Below are 10,212 nucleotides of genomic sequence, written 5' to 3'. Positions count from 1 at the left end.
AGGTTAAAAAGGTGTACATCTAAGAGCTGAAATACCTGTTAACCCTGACCTTTTTGGGCTTATCTGCCATTGCCTCCTCTTCTTTCTCCTTCTTAGGGACTTCTCTATTCAGAAGGGGGAATAGATCCACATATTCCCCCTTCCAAATCCGCTCCCTAATGGAGGGATGCAAGTGAAACCCTAGAGTTGTGGAGGGCAACCCCCACAGAATGGCCACTGCCCACACTGAAGCCAGGGGTTCTGGCACCAGGGGAGCCCCCCTGGTCCCACTGCCCATCCCCGTTGAGGGCACTGAAGCCGTAGAAGTGGCCTGGGCCACCGCAGTAGCGGTGGGGGAAGCCCACACCTGACTGCAGGTGAGGGCCGGACTACCCATGTATGTGTTGACCCCACTCCTCGAAGTGGGTGGCATAAAGGCCTGCCCGGCTAAAGGGAGGGGCGGTGTAAATGTTGAGTGCAGTGCTGCCTCACCTGACCCTACAAGACTAGATGTCATCCACAGAGATCCAGTCACAACTGAGCCAGGTGCTGCTGTCATCTGCCCGGTCTGGGCCGCTGGTTCACCCAGTGGCCATCCAAGGGCCGCAGGAGCCAATGGGATGGGGCCCACTGTCCCATACACTGACCACCAACGTGCATCTAGTTCATCCAATCTCTTGATTACCCTGGATCAAGCATGGGCAGGCAAATTAGCATCGCTCGCTGGAGGGTCCCTAGGCCTCCCCCAGCCTGGCCCGAGCTTGGGCCTCTTCCTGGGCCAGCCAGGCCCTGACCGAAGGCCTCATGGCCCTCCTAGGCCGAGCCACCGTGCCCGGGGCTGGAGGCAGAGGTTTCTGACTTTTGGGAGCCATTACAATTAGTCAAGTTAGCAAGCAATGAAATTGCTAATTCAACCCCACCTCCCTTCTGTTACGGATGTGGAGGAGAAAGCTCAGGCTTGATTAGGCCTAAGAGGCTGAAGGCCCCAACAAGGCCCAAGTCCTACAAGGCCAAACCCTCCTCCCCTGATACCAGGCCGCCAAAGGCCAAGAGGGGGAAAAAGACCCCCCCCATAGAAGGGAAGGTTATTGCCCAGTAAGATTCCCCCCGTAAAAGGGGGAATCCGTAAATCCTTTCATCCCCCCCTCATGACTCCAAACCAGGCCTCTGGGTCCATGAGCTGCAGGCCTCCAAAATGGCCAACGCCACGCGGCCATCCCAAAATAGCCGATGCCGAAGAGAGAACCCCAGTCGGGTGTTCGCCTGCTCGTCGTCGGGGCAAAAAGGAGGCCCCAAGCCTGCGCAGCCCCTTTTATAGGGCTAGCAGGCTCCGCCTCCCTGCCGACGTCATCAGGTTAGGCCGATAACCAGCATGGCCAGGATCTCGCGAAATCTTGTGAGATCCTGGCTTTCCAAAATGGCGGCTGCGCCGGGAGCTGCGTCTCCCTGGCCCTGCCGCAAACCGGGCCAGGGATTCAGTCACTGGCTGGGCAATATAGTGAATATATTATAGTGAATATATATATATATATAATGATATATAATGAATATAATGATACAATGAAACTGGAGTCCAGCAAATAGTATGGTAATGTGCAGGGTAGTATTGCTCAAAAATTGATTGATTGATTGATTGATTGATTGATTGATTGATTGATTGAGCCATCCATCCATCCAATTTTAAAATAACTAATCTCCCTCAGAAATAGTTCTGGTTATTTGTTATTTGCTTTTAACCATGTTTATTGTTTTGTGAGATTCCAGAATTGTAGTTTATAATTCAAGTGGTTATATAAATATTTTAAATGAAAAAATGCATACCAAACATATAATATGCACAGCATATCATTTCAAGATAATATGTAAAGGAAAATGCAGAATGAATGATTGAAACCATAAGAAAAAAAGTTAACAATGTTTTATTTCTAGTTCTTTATATTCATGAATATATGGCTGTATTCCTCTCTCTCTCTCTTTCTCTCTCTCTCTCTCTCTGTATGATTTGAAATGAATGAGACTTTAATAAGCCATTGGCTATATGACTGAAACTTGAGCAATAATGCAACTAACTTGTAAAATTTACACAGATCATTACTTAGCCATGAAACATGCATAACAGTTGTAGTGATGTGTTTTCTTTACAGTAATTTCAAATGTAAAACATGTGAATAGGCTTTCATAGTTGGGATACAAATATTCCATCACTGAAATGGACATCTAATGGAATTCTATTATGATAGTATTATTACACATGATAAAAAGTAATAAATGACCCGACATTCAAACCATTCATTTCCATGTTATAAGTATTCATCTGTGGCACCTTACATCTAAGATCAATTAGTGGAATTGATTTTCTTTTTTTAATCACCCACATTGAGATCATTACCAGCTATGTTTCTTCATATACTTTTAATTGCTAATAATTCCCAGTAGATCCTATTATTTTTTCAACTGGGTTGTTAATCTTGCCTTCTTTTTTCCACATAGCTACAGAATAGTTCTGAGCTTCCAGCCAGCTTGCAAATCTCAAAAGGATATTTATCTACTACTTTCAATTAATTAAGTCATTCTGGTTCCAGCCTCTTACACATTTGCTAATTTGTAAAATTAAGAACTGTCTTACCAAGTTTGTCTAACCACTGCCACCAGTTGGCCACAGATCTCATTACTATTAGATGATCAATATTTTTTATCCAGCAATGTTTTACCTTCTTCTTATAAGCTTTCTACTATTCTGCCATCTTAACTTACCTGCTAGAATCTAACCCATAATGTTCATAGTTAGAAAGGTATGTTTTATGACATTCATAATAAACATGTAAACATAAGGAACATACAGCATACATAATTTTAAATTGGACACCTGCTGGATTTTCAGTCATAATATTTTCAATTTTCCAATAATTATAATATTTAAAAATGAATATATATTATGAAGATCTGATTGAATGTCAGATAAAGAGCAGTGGTTTCTTAAGGTTCACATGTCATACAAAGGTGAAAGATTAGGGAATGTCTTAAATTCTGGGGGGGGAGCACAATATTTTAGTTAGGGGAAGTTCTCCTCCACCCTCATCCCATCCCCATCACTGCTATCTTTCAAAAGCTCTTGTTGAATAGTTGTGCAATAGATTTTCCTGTTCAGGTTTCATATAATACTTTTGAAGTCAGCCTGAGTAATATACACATAATAGCTGAATGGACATGCATGAGTCTCACCCAAACAGAGTCTGTTTCGTAGTGAGAGGCATATAAATGCAATAAATAAAATAAAATAAATAAACACACTTAAAGTTGGAGATAAAGATTATCTGACTCTTTGTATTTTCCTTTTGCTGTTTTAACTATTTGTATCAACTAAGATTATCTACATTTTCTCTAGGAAATATAGAAAGAGAGGGAGAATTTAGCTTTTTATTCTATATAAATTTTTACACATACTTAAACAATTAAAATAACCCTAAGTTTAAACAAAATTATTTTTCTACTATTAAAAGGGGGATTTTTTGAGGGGGAGGGGGCATTTTGTTTCCATTCTGCTGGTTGACTTTGTGGTGTTTGAAGATTTACAAATATCAACAAAGCTCATTTTGTATAAGCTCTGAAGCTGGTAGAAATGCTAGGTGGAAGCTGTTAAATTTAATCTGCCTCTTCTTAGTATTTTTGGCACTCTTAGGTAAAACTTGCTAAAAAAAAATTAGTCTTACATTCAAATAGAGGAAGTTCAGACCAAACTACATTCACAGTGAAATGGATACAGAATACATATTGTATATTCAAGACCAAGAGGTCATGTTTGGTTTTCTACAGATTTGATTTTGGCCACATGTGTAAATCTGAAGACCGTATTATTTTTTAATGTAGATCAGGAATAAAATAGGGGAAAAATCATTGTAAATAATAATTTGCTAGTTCTTTAATTGCTAATTTGCCTCTAAACAAGCTATCACTGTACCAATATAGACATTAAATACACATAGAAATTTATTTTTATTTCTAATTTTTAAAGATACAGTTCCTAATTTTAATTTGCAGTGCCATTTTTATATTTCTTTTCAAGGTGCATTGAAATGGTTTGTCATTCAAAAAGTTACGTTTTGCCCTAAGAGAAAGTTGCTTTGTTAACAATTCCCTAAAGGTCCTATTAGAGTTCCTGCAACTTTATTTCCTACATTAATTGCCAGCCTTGGGAGATTACTGAAAAGCTCCAAGTTTCTAGATTACAAAGCAAAGTCAAATTGGTCACATTGGGATTTATTACTGTAACCTGGTTTACAAAACCTTATTAGAGAACAAATCATTTACAAGAAACTCATAAGGGAAGGTTAATCACATTAACACTTTGACAGTTGTCCCTCTGTGACTAATTGTAAAGTTTTGTTCTTTATAATTCAAAGCATATTGCTATGAAAAAATGCAATAACTATACGTTTTGTTTGGATTATCTTAAAATGCTTCCATACAAACAAATAATTAGAAAAGTATTCAATCAACTAAATTATTTTATATATGTGATTTCGCTTTCATATGTTTGAATTATGTGCAATTAATTTACTGACACCACACTTCTAAGCACAATTGTGTCTGCATCGCCAACACTGAATAAATAAGAATAAAATTTCAAATGGCTTCTTCCTGCTGCCTTTCAAGAGAATGTGTCCTTTTACATTTTGGCCTGACTTCAAAACAAAAAGATATTGCCAGAATTATCTTTTGAAGAAATGAAATGGAATTAACATTCATTTTGTTTTATTCAATACCTATTTACAAATATGCTTCCAAGGCATTTCACAACAATAAATGGTGATTCAGAATGTAAAACAAATATGGTTACCTTCTCTTTCCAATCTACCTTTTATCCTCAGTGATAGACATGGCAGAAAATATGGAATTTTGCTTATTTTTACTAAGTTTGATAATTTACTCTTGGTTAATCACAACCTCATTAACACTGTAGACTAAATTGGGGGTAGAAAGCCTTTTGTGTGTACCCTTGGAGAGATATGATAATTCCAATTTTATTTAATTTATTTATTTGTTTGTTCTGTCAAGTACATATTGGTGGTATACAAAGATATAATATTTATATACATTATACTAGTAAAAGGGAAACATTAGGACAGGGGACAGAAGGTACTTTGGTCCACTTATGCATGTCCCTAACTGACCTCTTATGAATCGGCAGAGGTCAACAGGGGATAAGGGTAAAGTTTTTAGGGTTAGGTGATGATACTACAGAGTCTGGTAGTGAGTTCCATGCATCAACTACTTGGTTACTAAAATTGTATTTCCCGCAGTCGAGTTTTGATGGGTTTACTTTAAGTTTGTATCTGTTGTGTGCTCACATTTGTATCTGTTGTGTGTTATTGTGGTTGAAGCTGAAGTAGTTGTTGACAGGAAGAACATTGTAGCAGATGGTTTTATGGGCTATGCTTAGGTTATATTTAATGTGACATAATTCTAAGCTTCCTAACCTAGGATTGTAAGTCTAGTAGTGTAGGATATTCTGTTAGGAGTGGAGGGCTCTTCTAGTAAAGTATTTCTGGATATTTTCTATGGTGTTTATGTATGAAATGTGATGTCTTTTTGAAGCCTTTTTGCCAATGTTTTTTTTAGTGGCCTTGGGACTTAGGTCATTTGATATGAGTATTCCAAGGTCATTAATGGAGTGAGGGTTATCTGCAAGGTTTTGTTTATTCAGCTTGTATTTGGTGTTCTGATTCATTTTTGCCAATGTGTAGGACAGAGCATTTTTGGTTGAGATTTGGAGTTGCCAGATATTTGACCATTCAGACACAAAGTCAAGGTCTTTTGGGAGAGTAGCTATGTTATTGGTGTTGTTGAAAAGTTTGACATCATCTGCGAAGAGAATGCAGTTGCTTGTAATATGATCACAAAGGTCATTTATACAGAGTATGAAGAGTATTGGTCCAAGTACGCTGCCTTGGGGTACACCGCTCTTAACTGGAACAAAATTAGATATTGTGCTCCCTAGTTCGACAACTTGTTGTCTGTTTGATATCCAACTATGTTATCCAACTATGGAGGCATCCTAAGATTCCATAGGATTTGAGTTTTAAAAGTAGGTTGTCATGAACCACTGAGTCGAAGGCTTTACAGAAGTCAATATAAATTGCATCTATAGATTTGCCATGGTCCAGATGTGTAGTCCATATGTTTTTGCAGTGAAGGAGTTGCAGGTTACAGGATATATTTTTCTGAAACTAAATTGTTTGTTAGAGAGTAGGTTATTAGTTTCTAGGTGAAGAGTAATTGATTGGTTTATGATTGATTCCATGACTTTGCATGTGACACAGCATAATGAGATTGGTCTGTAGTTTTCAACTAGACTGTGATCTCCTTTTTTGAAGATGGGGATGACCATTGCTTGCAATCATAGGTTTGGTAGTGAGCTGGTCCTGAATGATTTTTCAAAGATTATGCTTAGTGGTTTAGCTATGTCGATGGAGAGCTTTTTTAGGAAATATTTTATTTGTTTGTTTGTTTGTTTGTTTGTTTGTTTTGTCCAATACACAATAGTACACAATAATACACAATGAAGGTAATAGAGGACACCTTCGAGGAAATAGAATTAGAGAAAGAATAGAAGAGAGAATATAGGATAAAATAAATCAATAAGAGAATAGAAGAAAGATATAGGGATAGAAGAGAAGATATATGGGATATAGGAGAGACAATAGGACAAGGGTCGGAAGGCACTATAGTGCACTTATGCACACCCCTTACTGACCTCTTAGGAATCTGGAAAGGTCAACCGTGGGCAGTCTAAAGGTAAAATATGCACATAAACTGTCAGGTCCAATTGATAGAGAAGGTTTAAGGTCGTGCAATGCTTTTTCAATGATGTGTTCAGTGAATTAAGTCATCAGGAGTGTTTGAGGTGCGATTGGAGAATTTTGGGGGTGAGCTGTTGCAGTTAACAAAGACTGAGCCAAAGAATGTCTTGAAGAGGTTAGCTTTGGTTGATTCGTCATAGTATTCTTTGTTATTGGGTTTTTTTAGTGGTGGGATGGTTCTAGTCTCCTTGAGTTTATTTACAAAGTTGTAGAAGGCATGGTTGAATTTGGTGAACAGGTGATTTTCCTCTTGTTTGCTGTGGTAGTTGAAGCATTCTGTCTTTATTTGGTAGCATATACTTTTGTAGAGGCTTTTGATGGCCCACACCTGCATGAACTACAATTTTTTAAAAAGTTTTTAGATTTAAATTGAATTGGATTTGTATGCTGCCCCTCTCTGAGGATTCGGGGCAGCTCACAGCATATACAGAAAACAGAAAACAGTAATAAACAATCCAATTAATAATATATTAAAACAACCCTTAAAATTCTTATTTTAAAAAGACTATCATTTACAATTCATTTGACAATCATACTAAAAAAAAAATTAATCAGTGAAGGTGATGTAAAATAGATGAGATAATATCACACATTTTCCATTAGAGTCTGATATTGTTAAAATATATATTTTAGCCTATGTTCAAATTTACATAATTGACCGAAAGAGTTATTTTTAATTATGCCTATGATTTTCACGAGTTGTGTGAAAGGAAAACCTACTGTGACCGGAGGGGCGGAGGGAACTGATTAATTGCATTTGGCTGTAGAACATTGATTTGACTACTCTAGGTTATATCCCCTTTTAACAGCTAAACAAAATATGTCTTGCCAAATATGACTAGATTTGAATACAAACCAGAGATTAGAATTTGGAGAATTATTATCTTATCTAATAACAAATAGAAAACAGTAATCTAAATAATATTGGAATAGAAAAAAATGTCTGTACACGAACAGACATATATACTCACTAAATGAAACATTAACTGAATGACAATAACTTTTAAAGAGATTATTACATATTTTTTAAAAAAGTTGTTCTGATAAAAGATAAATAGGCCTACTAACATAGATCCCCTTTACTTTTACAGCAAATAAATGTGGAGAGCATAATCTGGCAGCTCCTGTATACCATTTTTTAATATAATGACAGTCATTTTATCAACATTCTTCTTTTAAAAAGGTATTCCATTGTTTTTGCATCTGTGATTAAACCAGTTGGTCTGCTTTTGCAATTTTTGGTACTTAGGAATGCAGCCTATTGGGTTCATATATATTAGTGATTTGATAAGTCATCTAGAATCCCTGTCCTAAGTAAGTAAGTAACTAGGTAATCAATCTACTCAGGTCTTCTGCTTTCTGAAATATTTTTCACTGTCTCTAGGGTTTAGGAAAGCCTCCTGAAGCCTGGGGGAGCATAAAACAGCCAAACTTCCGGTTGAGCCATTGGGCCATTTTTTTTACCTCCCCAGGATTCAGGAGGCTTTCCTGAAGCCCGGGGAGAGCAAATACGGCAAAAAAGAAGGCTGAAAATCAGCTGGCCAGCATGCGTGCACACTGGAGCTTGCATAGGGCAAGGCCTCACATACCCTCAGATATGGCTCCTTGCACCCCCTGTGGCATGTGTGCCATAGTTTCGCTATCACAGGCCTATAATATGTGGCCCAGCATACCATACTTCAATTATATTAGACATGCCACATGAACACTAACATAAGCGTTCAAAGTGATTTACAAAAATGTACAGAAAGAATTCAAATGCTATATTCATTTGAATATGTTAGTTTAATATGTTAAACTAATGCTACAGTCATTTGAATATGTTAGTTAATTTGTTAGTTACATTTTTTCACTTGCTTAATAGTGATTTTTTTCCACCTGATTAATAGTGATAAAATGCTTCCTCTAATGGACAACCCCATTTGGGTTAGATATTTCACTTTTATTGCCCTTTCATTCACATGATAGCAGTAAGGCAACTACTGCGTATATGTGTGTATATATGCAGGAATGAGAAAGAGTGACTGACCCAAAGTCACCCATCCAGCTTTTCATGCCTAAAGCAGGACTAGAACTCGTAATCTCCTGTTTTCTAGCCCGTCATCTCAATCACTACACTAAACTGGCTATACATACTGGAGAGTTTTGCATTGGTCATTATCCATGAGTTGACTAACTCTTATGTAGATTATTTTATCACCAATCAAAGGGAATGTTCTTGAACTAGGCAAGGTTTGCAGGATCAAAGGCAATGCCAAATTATAATTAAGTATATATATAAAATTGCAAAAGGCGTGTGACAATAGGAGACCTTTACTTTCATCATACTTCCCTCTCCCACCACACACAGAGAGCTCTTCCTCAAAGAATACCCAGAAAGTAGATTACTTTTTAAAGTAATTTGATTTTTTAAAATTAGAATTATACTCTGTTTTAGATTATATCTATGATTTTGTAATGAAACCATCTATTATTGTATTATTTCACTTTTTGAATATGCTAGATAAGGAGCAAGGGTGCTTCAGGGATGTTGAATTTGAGGTCTGGTCCATGTTGAGTTAGAGGGCTAATGCAGTGGGATATAAAGTTACCCATGAAAGTGTCAGCTGCCCATCTGGCCCAATGCATATAAAACATCTCATTTACCTTCAATATTTTTATCCAGCTGCTGACATGCACACCCAGCCAATGCAAGATGTGTCTTTTTGACTGAGGCCACCTCATGCCTTTCTCCAAATGGATACCTTTTTCATGAACCTTCAAAAGCCTTCTTCTAAACATTAGAGCAGGTTTCATTCTCATGATATTCTGGAATCCTCCTACTCCAAATTGCTGCAATAGTCAATGTTTGTAAAGACCTTCATTCAGTGAACATATTATCATTTAGTCTACTATCTGCATTACACATCGGATATGCTTGTTAATGGACTCACCAGATGATTTTTCTTGAACAGAAGATTAAAGTGGATTAAAGTGAGATTGTGAGAGAGAAAGTAGTCTTGATATTAAAAAAAATAACAACTGTTTTCATTAAGTAGAAAATTTGTATAAGAATATTGTATTACTATTGAGAAAATGAAATTGTATATTTGTGATGTAAAGATGTGAAATAAAATTAAAATTTTTGTAAAAGAATATCAAAAGTGATCTCCAATTTAAATTTAGACTTTATCATAGACTTTAAATCCATTAAGGACTCTATTGCTTTCTTGACTTATTCTGACTCGCTTCTCTCCAAAACTGTGGCGTGTTGAGGCTTTCAGAGACATAAGAATATTTGTATGTGTGCAAAAGTTTGAACATTATGAATTCAGCTTAAACCATTTTTTTCTTTTTTCCTAGTTTTAATATTCACATAGGGCTTCCTTTAGGA

The sequence above is a fragment of the Erythrolamprus reginae genome, chromosome Z (assembly GCF_031021105.1).
Source record: "Erythrolamprus reginae isolate rEryReg1 chromosome Z, rEryReg1.hap1, whole genome shotgun sequence".
NCBI lineage: Eukaryota > Metazoa > Chordata > Lepidosauria > Squamata > Dipsadidae > Erythrolamprus > Erythrolamprus reginae.
Note: the sequence above shows the minus strand (reverse complement) of the source record.